The 24391-nt window shown below is 43.2% G+C and overlaps 1 protein-coding gene across 2 annotated transcripts in view; it reads right to left on the reverse strand.

Annotated features, from left to right (window-relative positions):
- The window catches only part of sema4ba (sema domain, immunoglobulin domain (Ig), transmembrane domain (TM) and short cytoplasmic domain, (semaphorin) 4Ba), a 469915-nt gene that overhangs the window by 282083 nt on the left and 163441 nt on the right, over positions 1–24391 (reverse strand). For both annotated transcript variants that reach the window (XM_087981180.1, XM_087981181.1), the window contains one exon: positions 23517–23629. The gene's annotated coding sequence lies outside the window, so the exon portion shown is untranslated. The remainder of the gene's footprint in view (positions 1–23516; positions 23630–24391) is intronic.

The following is a 24391-nucleotide window of genomic DNA, read 5'->3' on the forward strand; positions in this document are numbered from 1 at the left end:
GTAATTTCTGTGGTTTAATCATTTCATCATTCCGTAATTTCCATATTTCCACAATGTAGTGCAAATAGCCCTGTTAAGTCAAAGTAGAGGAGGCAAATTGCATTCTGAGGAGGGGGTGGTGTGGAGGAGGGTCGGGAGATCGGAAAAGGCTGGCACGGTGGCTCAATGGTTAGCATTGCTGCCCCGCAGCGCCAGGGACCGAGGATCAAGTCCAGCCTAGCCAACTGTCTATGATGTTTGCATATTCTCCCTGTATTTGTGTAGTTTCCACTGGGTGCTCTAATTTCCTTTCACAGTCCAAAGATGTTTGCATGCAAAATTGCCCACAGTATTCAGGGATGTACAGGCTGGGTGGATTAGCCACTGGAAAAATGCAGGATTGCATGGATGAGTCTGGGTGGGATGATCTTCAGAGGATTGGTATGGACCTGTTGGGCCGAATGGCCAATTTCTACACTGTAGGGATTCTATGATCCCATGACTGGCTATGCTGTTACCATAACTGCTATGTTGAAGGAAGTCAATCAGAATTGATATCAGAGTCTCTTTTTATTTGCAAGGTTTTACCGATAATTTGGAAGAACAAGATTCAAAATGTATGAAGGAAAGACTGGCATTTCTATAGCGCCTTTGTGACCTCTGGATAGCCCAAAGTGCTTTGTAGCTGATTGATTACTTCTGAAGTACAGTCACTATGGTAATGTAAGAAATACTGCAAACAAGTTGTGTATAAACAGGCTCCCACAAACAGCAATGAAAGAATTACGAGATCATCTGTTTTAGTGTTGTCAACTGAGAGATAAATACTGACCAAAACACTGGGGTACAGTTGCCTGGTTAAAAACAGAATTTCTGGTCATTCTCACATTGTTGTTTGTGAATGCTCACTGTGTGAAAATCGACTTACCCTGGTGGGCCCTACATCAAAATGGTGGTAATAATTCAAAAATACTTCATTTGCTGAAAGGCTGTTGCAAGATTGTGACAGAAGCTATAAAAATGGAAGTCCTTGCTCAGACTGTAAATTAAAGATATTTGTAAATGGGAAAAAAAACAAAAGGTGAAGGTAAATCTGGTATGGAGCATTGTTTAGAAAATGTATTTTATCACGTCCATGGAATGTTCCACTGCTCTTTACTGACACAGATTACAGTACTTTTGAAGTGGATGCCATTATTATCTTCTCAACAGTTGTGTCAGCTATTGTGAGTACAGCAAGCTCTTAACATTCAGTTAGCCTTTTATGCTGGAGCAGTTGAGAAGGAAGAGGTACTAACTCAGCTGGTAGTGAGGTGAAGCCCCAAAACAGACGTACCCAAACAAAGTGAGGGGAAATTAGTTTTTAACTACTTTGTGAGTTCATTTAACTGTACTGCTTGAGGATTGGGAGTAGATTATTATCTAAAATTCAAAAGGGAATTGGTTGAATACCTCTAAAGGAAAGATTTGCAGGGCTATGGTGAAAGAATAGGAGAATAGAATTCATTGGATTGCTCTTTCAAAGAGCTTGCACTAGCTCCATGGGCTAAATGGCCTCCTTCCATTGATTAATGACTTATTAAAAAGACCCTGGTCAGTCTCTACACCTGAGTTTCTGATACACAAGCTCAGTGCACAGAACCTAGTGTTGCCTGAAAGCAGTAGAGTCACAGAGTTATACAGCACAGAAAGAGACTCATCAGTACAGCCAGTCCATGCCAACCATAATCCCACACGAAACTAGTCTCACCTGAGTATTCAAACCTTTTACCCAGGCGTTCTTCTCTTGTGTGACAGTCAAAAGGCAGGGAGTTGATTCAGACTTTAATTAAACAAACTGTTCTTTATTTAACTCTTTAGGTACCAATACTCACTGTAAAACATACAATAATTTGCAAACACTTACTTCTTATTTCATCTAACTTAACTAACTTCAACCTTAACTCACTTCATTTAACTTCAACTTAATTCACACTTAACCCTAATTCGAACTTTAACTCTAAAAGTTTGGCTTGAAACAAATATGGCCCTGATCTTGTCTTGTGATTCATTGTCTTCTCTGGAGATGACTTCAGGGCACATACTCCTCAAATGTTCGTCTCAAGAGTGCACTCCTGAGAAATGTTTTGTTCTGTTATGTGCTCGCTTCTAGAAGCTTCTCTTGAACTCAGCCAACAAACCGACCAAACACTGATCACACCGTTCAATCCCAGACAATGAGAGTTTACTGATAAACAATTCACAAATATTTATATGAATTCATAAACAGCCACATACAATGCTTCATATAGGGTTATATGGTGCCAATCTCTCTAGCAGATAGTCATCAAACCTTATTTGGTAAACACAGGACACTGCGGGTCACGGCATATAGGATGGGCCATGATATCTCCTGTTTGCAGCTGTAACCAAGATCAGAGTTTAAACTAGCTTGACCAGAATTCCCAACATTCTCAATTGTAGCTCTTAATCAGTATCATAGCCATTTCTGCTGCTGGCCAACTGACCACACTAGTATCAGGGATATTCATTTGTAAAGTCTTTCCTGATAGCTAATACATAAGACCTGCTCTACTTAAATAGCTTCCAGAAATAAATGTGTTGGCCTCAGTTTGACATATGGGAGCCATAACATCTAAAATCCTACATATGTGAATCTCTGGGGCCACGAGACCAGTTAACGTGGGAAATGGAAAGGTTCTCACTGATGCAATAAGCGATGGTGTTCTGAGGTTGCTGCTAATGTATGTCACTAGGAGACAGTGAAGAGGGTTTTCCTGTCCCAGGAAGATCTAATACCAGATGAGATAAGCAACGGAATGCCAGCTCTGACGTTCCTCACCTTCACAGTGTGCAAACACATGCCAAAAAAAATCTAAATTAGCCTTTTCCACTGCCGAGATCACAAACACTTAACCTGAAGAGAAAAGGAATGACATTTCCTGTATTCAAATCCATTAATAAAAGTGGGCATTGGCTGCAGAAAATGCCAGGTAAAACTGCCCCTTTATCATTGCTCCTTCCAATTCTGCCATTGTGAGGAATATTTATCGGCTGGGTTGTGGCACAATTGGTCAACCAGGCCTATCCGATGGCCACATCTATCACCAATGTCACTGCCTTCTCTGCCAGTCCCAATCTCCATCAGCATGCTAACCTGTCAGGGTCATTCAATGCCTGCCTGGTGTCTCATATGTTAACATTATCTTTGTGAGAGCCCTTGTACTGAGCAGATTAAAGGGTTTTATTGCCAGAAATACAACTCTGATGCTTATCAAAAGATAGCAGCTTGCAAATGGTAATGTTTAGCAGCAAATTAACATAAGTTTTGCATACAGCACCTGTATTACTGCAGACAAAATACTGAATTTGCAGATGCAAATGAAATCTTCTTATAGTCTGTGTGAATGTTATCCCAGCCATCTGCACAAGTACATGTTATTGAGAGTTGGCTTATTAGTTTTTCTTCACATTAAATATTCAATGAAATGCATGATTTTCCAATATTGTAAACTGAGGTATTTAAGTGGAGAGCTCTGCAAAATTTAACCACGACCATGTTTCAGTGTATATCATAGCCCACACTCTCACAGGGTGTAAAGTTCAAACATAAAGTTGAAACACCCACTCTCCTGCAAGTGTGGGATCAGAGTCTTAACTCTACTGAAATCAAGTCTACAACTATCTGATTACATTGCTTGCTACTACAGTCAGTTCTACTGTAACACGTTTTTCTTCAATGTGAGTTAGCTGTAACACGATTGAAGAACTGTTATTTGCAGAACGTAAAATTTCCTTACCTGCATTGGCTATTATGTGATTCTGACCCCCCATTAATTTAAATGGCGTGGCTGCTGTGCGATTTTCTGACAACACGAGATTGCAATAGAATGGAACTTTTGCGTTATATCTGAACCAACTTTAATAGAATGCTACAATGCAGAAACAGGCCATTCAGCCTCTTGTACTTGTGCTGGTTTCTTTGAAAAGAGTTGCCTAATTAGCCCCAACCCTCTGCAGTTTCACCATAACTCTGCAACCTTTCTCTTTGAAGGACATGTTTCATTCCGTTTTGAAATGTATTGGTTCCATCAACAGCACTTTCCAATTTGTTTCAAACCATCAGGTAAAAAAAAATTCATATTTCCCCAATTTTTCAGCAATGATGTTTAATCCGTGTCCCCAGGTTACTAACCATTGCACAGTGGGAATGGTTTCCCTTTGTTTACTCTACCAGAGCAATTTAATGTTTAGATGACCTCTGCTTCATCTTCCTCATAGTTTACAAGAAGCAGACTCCTATAAAAATATCCCTCCTCAATAACTGATCCATAGTGGCTTCCAGTCTACACCTCATCTTTGTTACAGCTTTAAAGTAAGAGATTTAAAAATTGCCAGGAAATCCATTACTTGCCAAAATCCCCAAGCGTATTTGCTGTTCCCATTTTGTATCCTGCACAATTTTCCAGACAATCATGGAAAATGAACTTGTCATTACTTTCCTTCCCTGACATCTGAAAGCCCCTGCACCAGGCTGGTCATTCCTAAACCAGTTAAAAATTATTTCAATCCCATCACCATTTAAGTTTGACAATTTTTAATAATTAACTAATGAAGCAATGGATACAGGTAATGTGAGAGAGCCTCTTGTCTGATAGCTGATCCCTTTCCCACCTTCAGTCACCAAATTTGCTGTCAACACCTTTCTAAGAAAAAAGATATGCATTTACATAGAGCCCTTTTTATTCATTCATGGGATGTGAGCATTACTAGCGAGGCCAACATTAGTTGACCATCATTAACTGCTCTTGAACTAAATGGCTTGCTTGGCCTCTCAGAAGGCAGTTAACATTCAACCACATTGTGGACCTGCAGTATATTTAGGCCAGTGTAGAATGGCAGATTTCCTAAAGGCTATTACTGAATCAGATGAGAATATTCAGAACATCTCAAAGGACTTTATACAGAACAAAATTCCTACTACACCTAGTACAGACACACTTTGGAGATGCCAGTGTTGGACTGGGGTGTACAAAGTTAAAAATCACAGAACACCAGATTATAGTCCAGCAGGTTTATTTGGAAGCACTAGCTTTCGGAGCGCCGCTCCTTCATCAGGTGGTCACAACCTGATTTTTAACCTAGTACAGACAGAGTGCAACAAAGTGACCAGATTGATCTCCTTGAATGATGGAATCGTCCTGTAGGAAGTGATTGAGGAGACTGGGTAGCACTGTGGCTCAACGGTTAGCACTGCTGCCTCACAGCGCCAGGGATACAAGTTCATTTCCACCCTTGGGGTGACTGTTTGTAGAGTTTGGACATTCTCCCTGTGTCTGCGCGCATTTCCTCTGGGCACTCCGGTTTCCTCCCACAGTCCAAAGATGTGCAGGTTGAGCGGATCATCTCTTGGAAATGCAGGATTACAGGGATAGGGCGGTGGTTCTGGGTGGGGTACTCTGCGGCGGGTCCGTGTGGACTCAATGAGCCGAATGGTCTGCTTCCACACTTTAAGGAAGCCATGACTGGGCTGAAATAAGGGGAACTGGAATTGTGTTTAGGTAGGGTCTGGCTGAGGGATGTAGCTATGGTTGTCATGGCTCCTATGATGTCAGGGGAAGTCTAGTTGCTGGTGTCTGTGGTAAGTTGGACTGGTCAGTGTAACAGTTACCTAGGAGTTAAACTAGATTTCTCATTGTCTAACTTTACCTGGACAACTATTAACTGAAGCAGCAGCCTTGACCCATCTGGATTCTTTCAGAGGGTTCCATGTGTAGTGGAATTGCCAGTCGGAATCGCAGGCAATTTGCTCAAAGTTTGTTGTATCTGGAATTCCACAGGATCCCAATATGGAACTCCAGTCTGTATTGCTCCAGTGACTTTCTTAACCAGCACAGTATTGGGCCATGGCTTGATCATCGTCTTCCTGCCTCAAACATCCAAAACTCTGTGTATTTCCTCCATCTTCTTTCTCAACAAAAGTTCTCCCAGAGAAAATTGCAAACACATTGCTGAAATAAACTCCTCGGTTTTGCCAATTTCCTTGGGGATTTGGTGATAAATATTTATTAGCCTCAAATTCTTGTCATTTTTAAATTGATGCTTATTATTTACAAACAACTATTACATTAATCATGGCCGAGTTTAACTAGATAAAGTAATAATATCCGAGAAGGTGCGTAATGTAAGTAAATTATTCATGCTGGGATCTACTTGGAGTCAACCAAAGTTGTCATTGAATATATAAAGTGTACTGCCTTTTGTGACATATCATATTATTGTGCTAATGTGTCAAGCTCTAGTCTTTTAATAGATTGAAAACTGTGCACTTAGTGCTTATAATGGGTCTCACACAGAACTAGATAAGAGGTAACTGAGGGTTAACTGTTGTAGTTGGATTACAGATTAGTTACTGAAATAAAAATAAAATACTGCAGACGCTGGAGATCTGTAATCAAAACAGACAATGTTGGAGAAACTCCATGGGTCTGGTAGCAACTGTGAAGAGAGAAACAGAGGTAACATTTCAAATCCAATTTCTCAGAATGGCAACATTTTGGGATTCAAAACATGAACTTTGTTTCTCTCTTCAGGGATGTTGTCAGACCAGCAATTTCTGTTTTTAATTACAGATTTGCAGCTCATAAGGCTTAAGTTTTTTAGTGTTATTGGAGAAAGAAGCAGAGTTACAGTCCAGACTGATTGTGACAGAACTCCTATTGGTTTTATTTTCACTTCTTTCAACTGAACAACTTCCCATGTATTTGATGGAAGGTAATTCGCATTAAACGCAGTAACACTCCTTTATTCTAGCTCATATTCAGAGTTGGCAACACTGCAGAAATGACAGGGACATTTCTGATTACTAAGAAGATGTAGGTTTTATCTCCATTTAAATATTTAAAGCTTTACTTTCAGCGGTTACATATATTAAATAGATTAGGCATTTAAATCAAGATGAAAGACTACCCATGTTAAAGAATGACATTTGACAAATTCTTTAATGTATTCTTGGGACTTGGGCTGTATCATCATGGTAATATTTATCACTATTCAGCAATTACATTGGAAGTGTTAACTGTGTGTGTGTGTGTTGGTTTGGATTAATCTGATTCATTGTAGTCACATGTACCTAAGTACAGTGAAAACTTGTGTTTTGCATGCAGTACAGGCAGATCATAACATACAAGGGCATACAGATCTTTAGTTGTTTAGATGTTATGGCTGCATAGGAGGTGCACGAAAACAAATGTGTGTCTCTGTGTGTGGGTGTCTATGTGTGTGTGCATGCATGTCTATATATGTGCATGCATGCCTCTATGTGTATGCATGTATGCCTGTGTGTGGTATGTGCGTGTGTCTGTGTATGTATGTGCATATTTCTGTGTGTGTGTGCATTTCTGTTGTGTGCGTGCACCTTGTGTGTGCATGTGTGTGTGCGCGTGTGTCTGTGTACATGTGTGTCTGTGTGTATATGTGTGCAAACATTAATATGTGTGCGCGTGTGTGTGGTACGTGCAAGTGTCTGTGTGTGTATATATGTCTATGCATGCATGTCTCTGTGTGTGTGCGCCTCGTATGTGCATGCCTATGTGTGTCTACATGTGCATACATGTCTGTGTACATGTGTGTGTCTGTGTCTGTGTATGTGCGTGTACACAGGTTGGGGTGGGGTGATGATGGAGCATATCATGGTGTTCCTAGATTTGCAGTCAAGAGGCTTGGACTAATGCTCCAGAAACATGGGTTTATGAAAGTGAGGAGCATTTAGATTCAATTCATGAATTCAGAATAAAACGCCAGTCTGATTAATAACGTTCTGCTTCATTTACTTCAGGGTAGAAAATGTGCCATCCACATCTGGTCGGGGCTACACAGAATTCCAGGTTCACAGCAATGCAGGAAATGATTAATTACCCTCTGAGAAAACCAGAGGGTCTCTCTGTTTATAGGAAGGATATTATTAAGCTGGAGAGGGTTCAGAAGAGATTTCCCAGGATGTTGCTGGGTATGGAGAGTTGAGTTATAAAGAAAGACTGGATAGGCTGGGACTTTCTTCACTGTAGTGTAGGAGGTTTAGAGGTGACCTTACAGAGGTTTATAAAATCATGACGATTATAGATAGGGTAAATCATAGGTGTCTTTTCCCTAGAATGGGCAAGTTCAAGACTTGGGGGGCATATTTTTAAGGTGAAAGGAGAGAGATTTAAAAAAGACATGAGGGGCAAATTTTTTATATAAAGGGTGGTTCGCGTGTGGAATGAATTTCCTGAGGAAGTGGTGGGTGTGAGCACAGATACAATGTTTAAAAGACACTTAGTTAAGTACATGAATAGGAAACATTAGGAAGGATATGGGCCAGAAATAGGCAGGTAGGACTAGTTTAATTTGGGATTAAGTTCGGACCGAAGGGTCTGTTTCCGTGTTGTATGACTCTATGTGGTCTGACACAACTCCTTATTCACTTGCTCAGTAGCTATTCTTACAGTAAAGGCATCAATACCTTTATGCTACACAGGAAGGGGGCTGCTTTAGGAAGGTTGGCTGGACAGTTGGTTTGAGATACAGAGCGATGCCACCTCAATTCCTGCACCAACTAACATTCCAATGATAGATTCTGCTTCTCAACCTTTCAGATTATACCATTACCAGTCATCTCTCTCTAATGGGAGAACAGGATGAAGGCAACTTTTCCACACAGGAGAAAGGAAAAGTCCCTGTGTGTACACCGACAATGGACTGCAATCATTTGAAAAGGCAGATTGCCATCACTGTCTCAAGGACAATTTGAAAAGGTCAGCGATGCCATGCCGTGGAGGAATATCTTTACAAAAGTCAATCAGAATGCTGAAATAAAAGAAACAGTAAAATGTTGGCAATATTCACAGTATTCTCCTCTGTGGACAGCGAACAAGAGGTAACATTTTAGTTCTCTGGTCTTTCACCAGGACTGGAAAATACTGTAACAGTCTGAAGATAGTAGAGAGGCAAGGAGTAGGGGGAAGGTAAAATGGGGAAGCTCTGATGTAGGGTGGAGAACAGAAATGATCAATGGTGACAGGGAGGGCAAGGCAACACCAAACTGGGACAAGCAAAGAAACAAAAGCTGATTCGAGAGGAACAGCAGTGTTTTCATCTACAGCAACTGAAAACAGTTGAGGCAGAAGGTAGAGCCTGAAATCGTCAAACTCAATATTGATTCTGAGAGGTTGTAAAAACCCTAATTACAGAATGAAGTGCTGTGCTTCAAGGTTCCATTGAGCTTCACTGCAACTGTGTGGGAGGCTGAAGACTGAAAGGTGGGAGGAGGAATGGAGCACAGAATAATGAGCGTATCACCACATGATGTAGGACCAGACTTCCCAACCCAGTAGAACATCACTGAAGGGGTTTCCTAACCCGGCAGAATGTCAGTGAAGGAGCATCCCAGCCCAGCAGAACATCAGTAAAGGAGTTTCCTAGCCCAGCAGAACATCAGTAAAGGAGTTTCCTAGCCCAGCAGAATGTCAGTGAAGGAGTTTCCTAGCCCAGCAGAATGTCAGTGAAGGAGTTTCCTCGCCTAGAATAACGTCAGTGAAGGAGTTTCCTAGCCCAGCAGAATATCAGTAAAGGAGTTTCCTAGCCCAGCAGAATGTCAGTGAAGGAGTTTCCTAGCCCAGCAGAACGTCACTGAAGGAGTTTCCTAGCCCAGCAGAATGTCAGTGAAGGAGTTTCCTAGCCCAGCAGAACGTCAGTGAAGGAGTTTCCTAGCCCAGCAGAATGTCAGTGAAGGAGTTTCCTAACCCAGCAGAACGTCAGTGAAGGAGTTTCCTAGCCCAGCAAAATGTCAGTGAAGGAGTTTCCTAGCCCAGCAGAATGTCAGTGAAGGAGTTTCCTAGCCCAGCAGAATGTCAGTGAAGGAGTTTCCTAGCCCAGCAGAACGTCAGTGAAGGGGTTTCCTAGCCCAGCAGAATGTCAGTGAAGGTGTTTCCTAGTCCAGCAGAACGTCAGTGAAGGAGTTTCCTAGCCCAGCAGAACGTCAGTGAAGGAGTTTTCTAGCCCAGCAGAATGTCACTGAAGGAGTTTCCTAGCCCAGCAGAACGTCACTGAAGGAGTTTTCTAGCCCAGCAGAATGTCACTGAAGGAGTTTCCTAGCCCAGCAAAATGACAGTGTAGGAGTTTCCTAGCCCAGCAGAATAGTAGTGTAGGAGTTTCCTAACCCGGTAGAACGTCACTGAAGGAGTTTCCTAGCCCAGCAGAATGTCACTGAAGGAGTTTCCTAGCCCAGCAGAATGACAGTGTAGGAGTTTCCTAGCCCAGCAGAATAGTAGTGTAGGAGTTTCCTAACCCGGTAGAACGTCACTGAAGGAGTTTCCTAGCCCAGCAGAATGTCAGTGAAGGAGTTTCCTAGCCCAGCAGAATGACAGTGTAGGAGTTTCCTAGCCCAGCAGAATAGTAGTGTAGGAGTTTCCTAACCCGGTAGAACGTCACTGAAGGAGTTTCCTAGCCCAGCAGAATGTCAGTGAAGGAGTTTCCTAGCCCAGCAGAATGACAGTGTAGGAGTTTCCTAGCCCAGCAGAATAGTAGTGTAGGAGTTTCCTAACCCGGTAGAACATCACTGAAGGAGTTTCCTAGCCCAGCAGAACGTCAGTGAAGGAGTTTCCTAGCCCAGCAGAATGTCAGTGAAGGAGTTTCCTAGCCCAGCAGAATAGTAGGGTAGGAGTTTCCTAACCGTGTAGAACGTCAGTGAACCAACTGACTTTAATCAACATTAGTGACATAGAACCTTACAACACATTCAGAAAGCCATGTAGAATATCATGCCTCATGTCTGTGCTAGCCCTTTGAAAGAGCTATCTGTGTGGATGAAGATCATCATCAATCTGAAATGTTAACTCTGTTTTCTCCACAGATGTTGCCAGACCTTCTAGCATTGTCTGTTCTTATGTCAGACTTCCAGCATTTGTTTGAGCCAGTTAGCCCCATTCACCTATTTTCCCGAAAGCCACATACACCTCACCTTTACAAGTACACATTGTTATCATCCCTAAGGAGACTTATAACCTAAAAGAACCAAACTTCTTAATCGACCCCAATAGAAAACACCTATGGGCAAGGTTTCACATTATAAAACTGCTCCTGTAATAACAAACCCAAAATCCACATGTGTTTTATCTGAAATAGCAACAGAAAATGCTGAGGTGGCTGCATTGTAGACAAGGGCCCTTATAGGAAATGGTAGTTTAAAAAAGTCATTTCATTTATCTGTATTCAAAAATGATTTGCAATTCAATAGTGAAGTAGCAGTACAAATAGAGAAATAAATGGTTGAAATCTAATCGCCACTACAGAGACATAGTTACAGGGGAAGCAAGATTGAGAAATAAATATTGAGGGAACACATTTTGAAATAGCAAGCAAAATGGAAACAGATGAAGTGTAGTCCTGGTGATAAAGAAGGATTAGGGACATCAGTATGAAAGGATCTTCAAAAATCATGAATGCTATTACGTACGGTGATGGAGATTTGGAAAAGCAAAAATGGAAAAATGCTGTTACAAGTACTTTACAGGCCCCTAAGAGAAGCTGAAGAGAAAATGAGGTCTGCAGATGCTGGAGATCAGAGATGGAAATGTGTTGCTGGAGAAGCGCAGCAGGTCAGGCAGCATCTAGGGAACAGGAGAATCGACGTTTCGGGCATTAGCCCTTCTTCAGGAAGAAGGGCTAATGCCCGAAACGTCGATTCTCCTGTTCCCTAGATGCTGCCTGACCTGCTGCGCTTCTCCAGCAACACATTTCCATCCCTAAGAGAAGCTGTACCATTAGAAAGAACATTAAACAAGAAATGACTGAGCCTGTCACAAAGGCAATGTATTAGTGTCGAGAAGTTTTAATTGTCTTGGAGATTGGGCCAAGGAAATTGGTAAAGATGTTTATGACAAAGGGTTTGTGAAGCACTTTTGTTACAGTTTCCTGGAGCAATACAAGGTGGAAGCAACTCGAGAGAAAGCCATTTTGTATTTTGTATTGTGTCATGCAGTCACAGAGAGTCATCGAGTCATACAACATGGAAACAGACTCCTCGGTCCAACCTGTTCATGCCAACTAAGTTTTCCAAACTGATCTAGTTCCATTTGCCTGCATTTGGCTCATATTCCTCTAAACCTTTCCTAGTCGTGTACCTATCCAAATATCTTTTAAATCTTGTGACTGTATCTGTATCTATCACTTCCTCTGGCAGTTCATTCCACATACCAACCACCCTCTGTGTGAAAAGGTTGCCCCTCAGGTCCCTTTCAAACATTTCTCTTCTCATCTTAAAATCATGCCCCCTAGTTTTGAACTCTGCCAACCTAGGGGAAAGATCTTTGCTACATACCTTATCTATGCCCCTCATGATTTTATAAACCTCCATTCGGTCAGCCCCTAACCTCCAACACTCCAGTAGCAAAATGTTCTTGCTTATCCAGTCTCTCCATAGAGCTCAAGCCTTCCAGTCGCAGCAACTTCCTGGTAAATCTTTCCTGAACCCCTTCCAATTTAATGGTAACCTTCTTACAGCAGGGTGACTAGAACTGTACACAGTATTGAAAAAATGGTTTCACCAACGTCCTGTACAACTTCAACATGATGTCTCAACTCCTGTAATCAATGATCTGAGCAATGAAGTCAAGCACTTTCTGAACCACTCTGCCAGCTAGACTCTGTTCTCAACACCACAACATTCCATTTGATGCAGTGAAGAGCCCAAAAGGCTTTCGGATCACCCCATGGTATGTCACAATGCGTTAAAGATGACATTATCTTCTCCCAAGAATGAAACTACAAAGGACTTGATCGGGTTTGAAAAAAAACAGTGGAGATAATCACCTGAAAAATTGACATTCTAAAGCAGCTGCCACAATTTTACAGGGTACCGCACTGCTCAAGAGAATCACAGAACCCTGACATTGTGGCAGCAGGCTAGTTGGCCCATTGAATCCACAGCACCCCTCTGAAGAGCATCACATCCCCATCCCTGTAACCCTACATTTCCCATGGCCAATCCCCCTAACCTGCATATCTTTGGACTGTAGGAGGAAAGAGCTGAAAATGTGTTGCTGGAAAAGCGCAGCAGGTCAGGCAGCATCCAAGGAACAGGAGAATCGACGTTTCGGGCATAAGCCCTTCTTCGGGCTTATGCCCGAAACGTCGATTCTCCTGTTCCTTGGATGCTGCCTGACCTGCTGTGCTTTTCCAGCAACACATTTTCAGCTCTGATCTCCAGCATCTGCAGTCCTGACTTTCTCCTCCACTGTAGGAGGAAACCAGAGCACCCTGAGGAATCCCACACAGACATAGAGAGAATGTGCAAACTCCGCACAGAGAGTCTCCCAAGAATGGAATCAAACTCGGCTCCTTGGAGTTGTGAGGCAGCAGTGCCAACCACTGAGCCACTGTGCCAGCCTCTGTACCATAATAATCCCTGTAAGTTGCAGAGCTAAGTAGTAACTTCTGTGACCACCATAAGTTGATCCTTTTAAATTGCTGCACATGCAGATGACTAAATCTGAACTGCTTTTTGCAAACTCAAGACATGGGTGCAATCTTATTGAGGCCTGACCAATGTGGACTCTGGTAAAACCTATGGAAGAATCAGGTGAGAAGTCTGGTGAAGCCTATTTCAACATTGGGAGCTTTTTCTGCACCTTTTATGCATTTACTGAGTGGCAAGCCAACTTTCTCAATTAAGGGGGATTATATCTTGTTAAATGCCTTACTAACAGGCCAGGTCGTCATATTAATATTCAGCTTCATATCTTATCAAACACGGTGGGCAGTGAGAATTCTCAACATGGAGGTCAGACTGGATACCTGGCAACTTCAAGTGAAAGTGAGGACTGCAGATGCTGGAAATTTGTGGGCGGCACAGTGGCACGTGGGCGGCACGGTGGCACAGTGGTTAGCACTGCTGCCTCACAGCGCCTGAGACCCGGGTTCAATTCCCGCCTCAGGCGACTGACTGTGTGGAGTTTGCACGTTCTCACCGTGTCTGCGTGGGTTTCCTCCGGGTGCTCCGGTTTCCTCCCACAGTCCAAAGATGTGCAGGGTCAGGTGAATTGGCCATGCTAAATTGCCCGTAGTGTTAGGTAAGGGGTAAATGTAGGTGTATGGGTGGGTTTCGCTTTGGCGGGTCGGTGTGGACTTGTTGGGCCGAAGGGCCTGTTTCCACACTGTAATGTAATCTAAAAATCTAATCTAGAGTTGAGTGTGTGGTGCCGGCAAAGCACAGCAGGTCAGGCAGCATCCGAGGAGCAGAAAAGATCGATGTTTTGGGCAAAGCTGTCATCTGGCAACTTCAGCTCACCGCTCGCTCTCAGGGACTTCGATGTTGGACATCGGGTACCAATACCTCAGGGCATACACCATTGGCATCGAGCACATACACCCGACATCCACAGACATTGGCACTGGATATGTGTAAGCCATAAGGTCCCTTATCGCACATCTCCAGTCCACTTGCATGTCATTTCTGCACGTCACTGCTGCACTGGCAACTATTATTGTAAGGCTGCAGGAAGGATACTTTGCATGCAGGGTTATGTATGCAGCTCGTGGGCCGGGTGAGGTTTCACCTCCAAGCTCCAATGTTGTCATTGTGCTGTACTCACTCGGAGGCCACCTTGATGCTCATAGTATCCCTGACTGCCTCGCATTGTCTTTCTGCACTTTGTCCCATCAGCATTGGATGAATCTGATGAAGGGCTCCTGCCCGAAATGTCGATTTTCCTGGTCTTTGGAAGCTACCTGACCTGCTGTGCTTTTCCAGCACCATTCTCATCTTGACTCTGATCTCCAGCATCTGCAGTCCTCACATTCACCTGTTTAACTAAATGGCATAGCTATAAACAGGGGGAGTACAAAATAGTGGGGAGACAGTGGGTAAGTGGCAATATCAGTGGACTGATAAAGCAAAGGCCCAGACTAATGCTCTGGCTTCAATGTTGGTTTCCACCAAGGTAGCTGGTGGAATTAAATTCAATCATAAATGTGGAATTAAAAATTAGGCACCTCTGGTTTATATGTGACTTCAGATCCACAAGCAATGTGGCTGAATCTTAAATGCCTTCCACATTTTAAAAATAAATTCATTCACAAGATCAGGGCGTCACTGGCTAGGCTAACATTTACTGGCCATCACTAATTGCCCGGTGGGTCGGGGGGAGTTAACTACGTTGCTGTGGATCTGGATTCACATATAGACTGGACCGAGTAAGGATAGAAGTTTCCCTCCCTAAAGGATATTAGTAAACCAGATGGGGTTTTACTGAGAATTTGCAATGGATTCATGGTCAGCATTAGACACTTAGTTCCAGATTTTGATAGAATTCAAACTCCACCATTGGCCATGATGGGATTTGAACTTGGATCCCCAGAATATTACCTGGGTCTCTGGACTAACAGTCCCCAGCAATAACTCCTCCAGTTTTCCTCCAAAGTGCGTCACCTCACATTTTCCACTTTATATTCCATTTGCTACGTTTACGCCAACTTGTTTAACCTGACCGTACTTCTCTCCATAAACTCTTTGCATCATCCTCACCACTTGCCTTCCCTGCTATTTCTGTTTTATCTGCAAACTTGGTGATAGTACTTTCACTTCCCTCACCTGAGTTGATAATATATATTTGTCAATAATTGCAAACCCTGTGACACCCCATCCTGAAGTCACCATCCTGAAAATGTGCCCCTTCTCCTAACTCTGTCTTCCACTAGTTAGCAAATCCCCAATCCACACTAATATACTACGCCCCAACACTATAGGCCTTTTTCTAATTAAGGTATGCTAGCTTATGAAAGCCTTTTGGAGACCCAAAAATATTATAACTCTTTTATCTATACTCTTTGTCACCTCCTCAAAGGATTCTAATAAATTTGTCAGTGTCTATTTCTCCTTCAGGAGGCCAAATTCACTCCGCTTAATTATCTTATAAATTTTGAATTATTCTGCCATTACATCTTTCATAATATTTTCCCAATAGCTGATGTTCAGCTAACTGGTCGATAGTTGCCTTTTTTTTGTGTCTCGTCCAGTTTTTGAATAAAGGTGTTACAATGGCAGTTTTACAATTGTCCAGGGCTTTCCCAGAATCTAAGGCTTCCTGGAAGATTCACTGCCAGTGCATCCATTATCTCCATCACTACCTCCTTTAATATCTTAGTCCCAGGGATCTGATGGGATGCATCCTGTCAGCTTGAAGCCTCATTGGTTTCCCTAGTACTTTTTCTCTAGCAATGGTTATTGTCTTTATTTCTTCTCCCACTTTTGATGCTTGATTATTCTGTAATTTTGGAACATCATCAGTGTCTACCAGGAAGACTGATGCAAAATATTCATTTCACTCCTCTGCTTTTTCCGAGCACCATCTTATTATTTCTCCAATCTCAAAGAGGCCCAAGTTCACTGACTTCTTGCTTCCCTCTCTATAAATTCAAAGAAGTACTTACTGCCTGTCTTGATATTATTTGCATGTTTATTCTCTCCTTTCTTTATCATCTTTTGTTGGTTTTTCAGATTTTCTGTCCCTGGCTTGCCACTAATCTTAGTCATAGAGTCATAGTGCTGTACAAAGACCCTTCAGTCTGTTATGACTCAGGGTAAACTCTCCTGCATAACTTAAAACCAGCAACACAGAAAAGATTTATCCCATGCAGTAATCTGTGAAAATTTGATAGGCCAAGAACTATTTAAAGTAAAAATTAACAACTTTATTTCTTAAAGTATAACAGAGAATAATTAACTAACAACTAATTACAATTCCTTCCTCTAACCTATCTTTTACATTCCCTTCTGTAATACTAGTCCACTAAAACTCCCAATTAAGATTTACAAAACAACACTTTTTATCTCAAACCAGGTAGCTTTCAGTTTTCTCTGAATTCCTGTCTTCTATTCTTCTTCTTCGGGGTTCAGTTTCACTGATTGATAAAGGTACATTTTAAGAGAGCTATTTTTCGGGCAGTCTTCTTACATGCAGGTGGTTTGGCAGTTCTCCTCTCAACTATTCAATCTTCCCTGGTCTCATACTCCTCCCCCACCCCCACCCCCCAAAGCACTGGATTGTGTCATTGGTTTTTAAGATTATCAATATTCTCAATTCAAACTGGATTGGAGTTTGAGATTTTTCGGGGCATAATTTAAACTGATTGGCCAAATTCCAATCTGTATTGTTATTTCCAGGCAACCAGCTAATCAAGTTGTTCAACCAAATGTTATATTATATATTTTTTTCAGAACATTTGGTTCTGTCAGGTAGTTCTGTTGCTTTTAACTCTCTTAAAGGCACAGTACAGCCACAACTTCACAACCTCCCCCCTTAAGAATAAAATGAACCATCATTATGGAAAGATGGCTTCATTTCTTTTCTCTACTTTTTAAAACCATTATCCTAACACACAGATAACCTTAATATTAGTTCACCTTAACGTCTTCCCATATAACTGTATACATATAACTTGTCCATGTTGACCAGTTATCCTAAATTAATCTATTTCCATTTGCCAGCATTTGGCTCATATCCCTCTAAACCCTTCCTATTCATGTACCCTTCCAAATGCCTTATAAATGCCATAATTGTACCAGCCTCCTCCACTTCCACTGGCAGCACATTCCATACACACACCACTTTCTGTGTGAAAATGTAGCCCCTCAGGTCTCTTTTAAATCTTTCCTATCTCGCCTTAAATCTATGTCCTCTAGTTTTCGGCTCCCCCACCCCAGGGAAAAGACCTTGGCTATCCACCCTATCCATGCCCCTCATGATTTTATAAACTTCTATAACATCACCCCTCAGTCTCTGATGCTCCAGGGAAAACAGCCCCAACATATCCAGCCTCTCCCTACAGCTCAAACCCTCCAACCCTAGCTACATCCTTGTAAGTCTTTTCTGAACCCTTTCAAGTTTCACAGCAGGGAGACCAAAACTGAATGCAGTATTCCAAAAGTGGCTTAACTAATATCTTGTACCTCCACAACGTGACCTCCCAGCTCCTATACTCAATGCACTGATTAATGATGGCAAGCATACCAAATGCTTTCTTCACTATCCTATCTACCTGTGACTGCATTTTCAAGGAACTATGAACTGGCACTCCAAGGTCGCTTTGTTCAGCAACACTCCCCAGGACCTTACCATTAAGTGTATAAGTCCTCCCTGATTTGCCTTCCCAAAATGCATCACCTCACATTTATCTAAATTAAACTCTATCTGCCACTCCTCGGCCCATTGGCCCATCTGATCAAGATGCCGCTGCATTCTGAGATAACCTTCTTTGCTGTCCACTACACCATCAATATTGGTGTCATTTGCAAACCATACTGACCATATCTTCTATATAAGTTTGTTTATGTGTTTTATCTTTCAGTTTGTTGCTGTCCTTTACTTCCCCAGTTAACTATGTTCAGACAGTGAGACATGGCTGTGCTTAAGGAACACAAAATGGTAGCATGCAGGTGCAGCAAGCTGCTCTACAAACAAATACAACATAGAACACAGAACATTACAGTGCAGTACAGGCCCTTCAGCCCTGGATGTTGTGTCAATCTGAAGCCCATCTAACCAACACTATTCTATTTTCATCCATATGTCTAACCAATGACCATGTAAATGCCCTTAACGTTGGTGAGTCTACTACTGTTGTAGGCAGTGCGTTTCACACCCCTACTACTCTCTGAATAAAGAAACTACCTCTGACATCTGTCCTATATCTAGCACCCCTCAATTTAAAGCTATGCCCCATCCCCCCTTACTAGTCATCACCATCCGAGGAAAAAGGCTCTCACTGTCCGCCCTATCTAACCTTCTGATTATTTTATATGCCTCAATTAAATCACCTCTCAACCTTCTTCTCTCTAACGAAAATAGCCTGAAACCCCTCAGCCATTCCTCATAAGACCTTCCTTCCATACCAGTCAATAACTTGGTTAATCTCCTCTGAACCCTTTCTAATGCTTCTACATCCTTCCTGTAATGCGATGACCAGAACTCTATGCAATACTTCAAGGGCGGCCGCAACAGAGATTTGTACAGATGCAGCATGATCTCATGGTTCCAAAATTTAGTCCCTCTACTAATAAAAACTAACACGCTGCATGCCTTCTTAACAACTCTATCAACCTGGGTGGCACTTTTCAGGGATCTATGCACATGAACACCAAGATCTCACTGTTCATCTGCACTATCAAGAACTTTACCATTAGCCCTGTTGCTCCTTCCAAAGTGGATCACTTCACACTTCACACTTTTCAGCATTAAACTCCATTTTCCACTTCTCAGCCCAGCTCTGCAGCTTATCTATGTCCCTCTATAACCTACAACATCCTTCTGCACTATCCACAACTCTACTGACCTTCGTGCCATCCGCAAATGTACTAAACCCAACCTTCTACGCCCTCATCCAGGTCATTTATAAAAATAACAAACAACGTTGGATCCAAAATAGGTCCTTGCGATACCCCAATAGTAACTGAACTCCAGGATGAACATTTCCCATCAACCACCACCCTCTGTCTTCTTTCAGCTAGCCAATTTATGATCCAAACTGCTACATCACCCTCATCTGCATTTTGTGGCAATAGCCTACTGAGGGGAACTTTATCAAATGCTTTGCTGAAATCCATATACACCACATCAACCGTTTTACCCTGATCCACCTGTTTGGTCACCTTCTCAAAGAACTCAATAAGTTTTATGAGGCACGACCTACCTTTCACAAAACCATGTTGACTATCCTTAATCAAATTATTCCTTTCTAGTTGATTATAAATCCTGTCTCTTATAAACGTTTCTAACACTTTACCCACAACCGAAGTAAGGCTCACTGGTCTATAATTACCTGGGTTGTCTCTACGCCCCTTCTTGAACAAGGGGAGAACATTTGCTATCCTCCAATCTTCTGTTACAATGATGACATAAAGATCAAAGCCAAAGGCTCAGCAATCTTCTCCTTGTCTTCCCAGAGGGTGCTAACACCTCCTCCTTGTGCACCTCAAGCCTATCTAATTCAGTAGCCTGTATCGCAGTATTCTCCTCAACAATATTGTCTTTCTCTAGTGTGAATGCTGACAAAAAATATTCATTTAGCAGTTCCTCATCTCCTCTGACTCCATGCACAACTTCCCACTACTGTCCTTGATTGACCTTAATTTTACTCTAGTCATTCTTTTATTCCTGATATAGCACTAGAAAGCCTTAGGGCTTTCCCTGATCCTATCCGCCAATGACTACTCATGTCCCCTCCTGGCTCTTCTTAACTCTTTCTTTAGATCTTTCCTGGCTGACTTATAACTCTCAAGTGCCCTAACTGAGCCACCACATCTCATCCTAACATAAGCCTTATTCTTCCTCTTCACAAGAGATTCAACTTCCTTTATAAACCATGGCTCCCTCATTCGACAATTTCCTCCTTGCCTGACTGGTACGTACTAATCAAGGACCCGCACTAGCTGTTCCTTGAATAAGCTCCACATTTCAATTATGCCCATCCCCTGCAGTTTCCTTTCCCATCCTATACATCCTAACTGTTCTTAATTAGATCATAATTGCCTTTCCCCCAGCTATAACTCTTGCCTTGTGGTATATACCTATCCCTTTCCATCACTAAAGTAAACATAACCGAATTTTGCTGTCCTTTCCTCTACATCTCTGGAACTATTCAGAGTCTGATAGAAAACTCCCAATAGGGTGACCTCTCCTTTCCTGTTTCTAACCTCAGCCCATACTACCTCAGTAGATGAGTCCTCAAATATCCTTTCTGCCACCTAATACTGTCCTTGACTAACTATGCCACCACCCCCCTCCCCCCCCCCCCATTCACCCCTCTTACCACCTTCCCTGATCTTACTGAAACATCTAAATCCTGGAACCTGCAACAACCATTCCTCTCCCTGCTCTACCCATGTCTCTGAAATGGTCTGTTGAACTCTATTGCAAGGGTTTTGAGGATAAGTGGTGGTTGCTGGTACAGTTACAATGTTTAAAAGACATTTGGACAAGTACATGAGTAAGAAAGGTTTGACAGAATATGGAGGAGAAAGTGAGGTCTGCAGATGCTGGAGATCAGAGCCGGAGATGTGTTGCTGGAAAAGCGCAGCAGGTCAGGCAGCATCCAGGGAACAGGAGAATCGACGTTTCGGGCATAAGCCCTTCTTCAGGAATGAGGAAAGTTTGTCCAGCAGGCTAAGATAAAAGGTAGGAGGAGGGACTTGGGGGAGGGGCGTCGGAAATGTGATAGGTGGAAAGAGGTCAAGGTGAGGGTGATAGGTCAGACTGGGGTGGGGGCGGAGAGGTCGGGAAGAAGATTGCAGGTTAGGAAGGTGGTGCTGAATTTGATGGATTTGACTGAGACAGGGTGGGGGGAGGGGAAATGAGGAAACTGGTGAAATCCGAGTTCATCCCTTGTGGTTGGAGGGTTCCTAGCCGGAAGATGAGGCGTTCTTCCTCCAACCGTCGTTTTATTGTGGTCTGATGATGGAGGAGTCCAAAGACCTGCATATCTTTGGTGGAGTGGGAGGGGGAATTGAAATGTTGAGCTACAGGGTGGTTGGGTTGGTTGGTCCGGGTGTCCCAGAAGTGTTCTCTGAAACGCTCCGCAAGTAGCCGGCCTGTCTCCCCAATATAGAGGAGGCCACATCGGGTGCAGAGGATGCAATAGATGATATGTGTGGAGGTGCAGGTGAATCTGTGGCGGATATGGAAGTTTCCTTTGGGGCCTTGGTGGGAGGTGAGGGGGGAGGTGTGGGCGCAAGTCTTGCACCTCCTGCGGTTGCAGGGGAAGGTGCCGGGAGTGGAGGTTGGGTTGGTGGGGGGTGTGGACCTGACGAGGGAGTCACGGAGGGAGTGGTCTTTACGGAATGCTGATAGGAGAGGGGAGGGAAATATATCCTTGGTGGTGGGGTCCGTTTGGAGGTAGCGGAAATGACGGCGGATGATGCGCTGTACATGGAGATTGGTGGGGTGGTAGGTGAGGACCAGTGGGGTTCTGTCCTGGTGGCGGTTGGAGGGGCGGGGTTCAAGGGCGGAGGAGCGGGAAGTGGAAGAGATGCGGTGGAGGGCATCGTCGACCACGTCGGGGGGGAAATTGCGGTCCTTGAAGAAGGAGGCCATCTGGGTTGTGCGTTTTTGGAACTGGTCCTCCTGGGAGCAGATGTGGCGGAGTCGAAGGAATTGGGAGAATGGGATGGCGTTTTTACAGGGGGCAGGATGGGAGGAGGTGTAGTCCAGGTAGCTGTGGGAGTCGGTCGGTTTATGGGCCAAGTACAGGCTGGTGCGCCTAGTTTGTTTGGGATAATGGTCAGCATAGACTGGTTGGACTGAAGGGTCTGTTTCCATGCTGTATGACTCTATGAGTGCATGATAAGAGTAAAGATATCTTGCTAGAATTGTATGGGACTTTGTTAGAACAGCATATGCAGCTTTGGTCTCCATATTTATGGAAAGGTATGCTTCCATTGGAATTGGCACAGCAAAGTTTCACTCGAATGAATTTCACGCTCCAAGTCCCTTCTTTGATGGGACTTGAATGAAATAATTTCTATTTATCTGAGCATGTCCTTTTAAATACATCAGGGAGGGTAAAAACAATGACTGCCGATGCTGGAAACTAGATTGTGGATTAGTGGTGCTGGAAGAGCACAGCAGTTCAGGCAGCATCCGAGGAGCTTCGAAATCGGCGTTTCGGGCAAAAGCCCTTCATCAGGAATAAAGGCAGTGAGCCTGAAGCGTGGAGAGATAAGCTAGAGGAGGGTGGGGGTGGGGAGAAAGTAGCATAGAGTACAATGGGTGAGTGGGGGAGGGGATGACATGGAGGTCCTGGGCCTCCTTCACCACTGCTTCCTCACCACTAGACGCCTGGAGGAAGAACGCCTCATCTTCCGCCTCGGAGCACTTCAACCCCAGGGCATCAATGTGGACTTCAACAGTTTCCTCATTTCCCCTTCCCCCACCTCACCCTAGTTCCAAACTTCCCGCTCAGCACTGTCCCCATGATTTGTCCGGACTTGTCCTACCTGCCTACCTCCTTTTCCACCTATCCACTCCACCCTCTCCTCCCTGACCTATCAACTTCATCCCCTCCCCCACTCACCTATTGTACTCTATGCTACTTTCTCCCCACCCCCACCCTCCTCTAGCTTATCTCTCCACGCTTCAGGATCACTGCCTTTATTCCTGATGAAGGGCTTTTGCCCGAAACGTCGATTTCGAAGCACTTTTAAATACCTCACTCCACTCACTCCTCAGTCTTACCCTCGATCAAATCAGAAGCCAAATTTATGGAAGTTGTTATCATAATTTCCAGTGTTTGAGATCACCTTAGCTGATCATGACATTTTATTCGAGTTTCTCTTACTGTGAGATATGATGTGCAAAACTGATTCATAAGCTCCGCAGTCTCAGGAGATACAAGGAAATAAATATATTCACGAAAGAAAGGAAATCTCTCATTGTCTCCTGGACGGCTTGCACTGAATGTGAATCAAACATAGGAAAACGTCATTGCAACAGAAACAAAACACTTACCCAAGTTGTTCATCAAAACCAATCTGTTCTACTCCACGTGGTTAGATTTCATTTCTTGATCTCACCCCTTCCCTTTAATCAGACCAGTTGTCTTGATGACATGACCGCTAGCCCTTAAGGTGGGAAAATATAAAACATAGATCAACTTTGGAACAAGTCTCCTTGATTTTTGTACAGTAGTTAACAATCACCACCAATCTCCCCATGAATTGCCTGAAACTGCACTTTGTTCTTACTCTTGACTGGACCAGCTCATCTGTGCTCTGAGCACTTTTCTGATCCAATTGCATCAACTCCCAATCCACTCCCATTGTACAGGGGCCCTGAACCGAGAGCAATCCCAATCCAAGCGGAACATTCCTTGGCAACATCGAGTTGTACTTGTCACAATTCAATACTGGTCATGTTCCGTGACAAAGTGTTGGACTTTTTTCCTCTATGCACCAAAATGCTTGCATTTATGTAGCCCCTTTAATGTGGTAATGCACTCTGCAGGGTGAATATAACACTGAACCGCAAGGTGTGATGCAAGAAAAAGTGACCAAAAGCTACATACTTTTATAAGAGAGGAGGTGATTGAAGTGAGAAGGTTCAGGGAGGGAGTTTGAGATTTTAGGACCAATGAAAGCATGACCGTTAACAGGGTAGCAACCAAACATGGGGATGCACATGGGGCCAGGACTGAAGGAGCAGATTTCTGGGGGATGTAGGAGGTTATAGCAATAAGGAGAGGCGAGCACATGAAAATATTCCCTACCTGCTGCACTGTGTACTGCACTGACTGCACCTTGCAGTGCAGCAGTAGGACCTTCTCCAGTTCCCCTCTTCTCAACAGCATTTTTAATGAAATTCTCCATTTTCAATCCTTTGGTTTC

This window comes from Chiloscyllium plagiosum, unplaced genomic scaffold (genome assembly GCF_037043375.1).
Source record: "Chiloscyllium plagiosum isolate Xiang-an unplaced genomic scaffold, Cpla_swu_hap1 HiC_scaffold_39, whole genome shotgun sequence".
Classification (NCBI taxonomy): Eukaryota; Metazoa; Chordata; class Chondrichthyes; order Orectolobiformes; family Hemiscylliidae; genus Chiloscyllium; species Chiloscyllium plagiosum.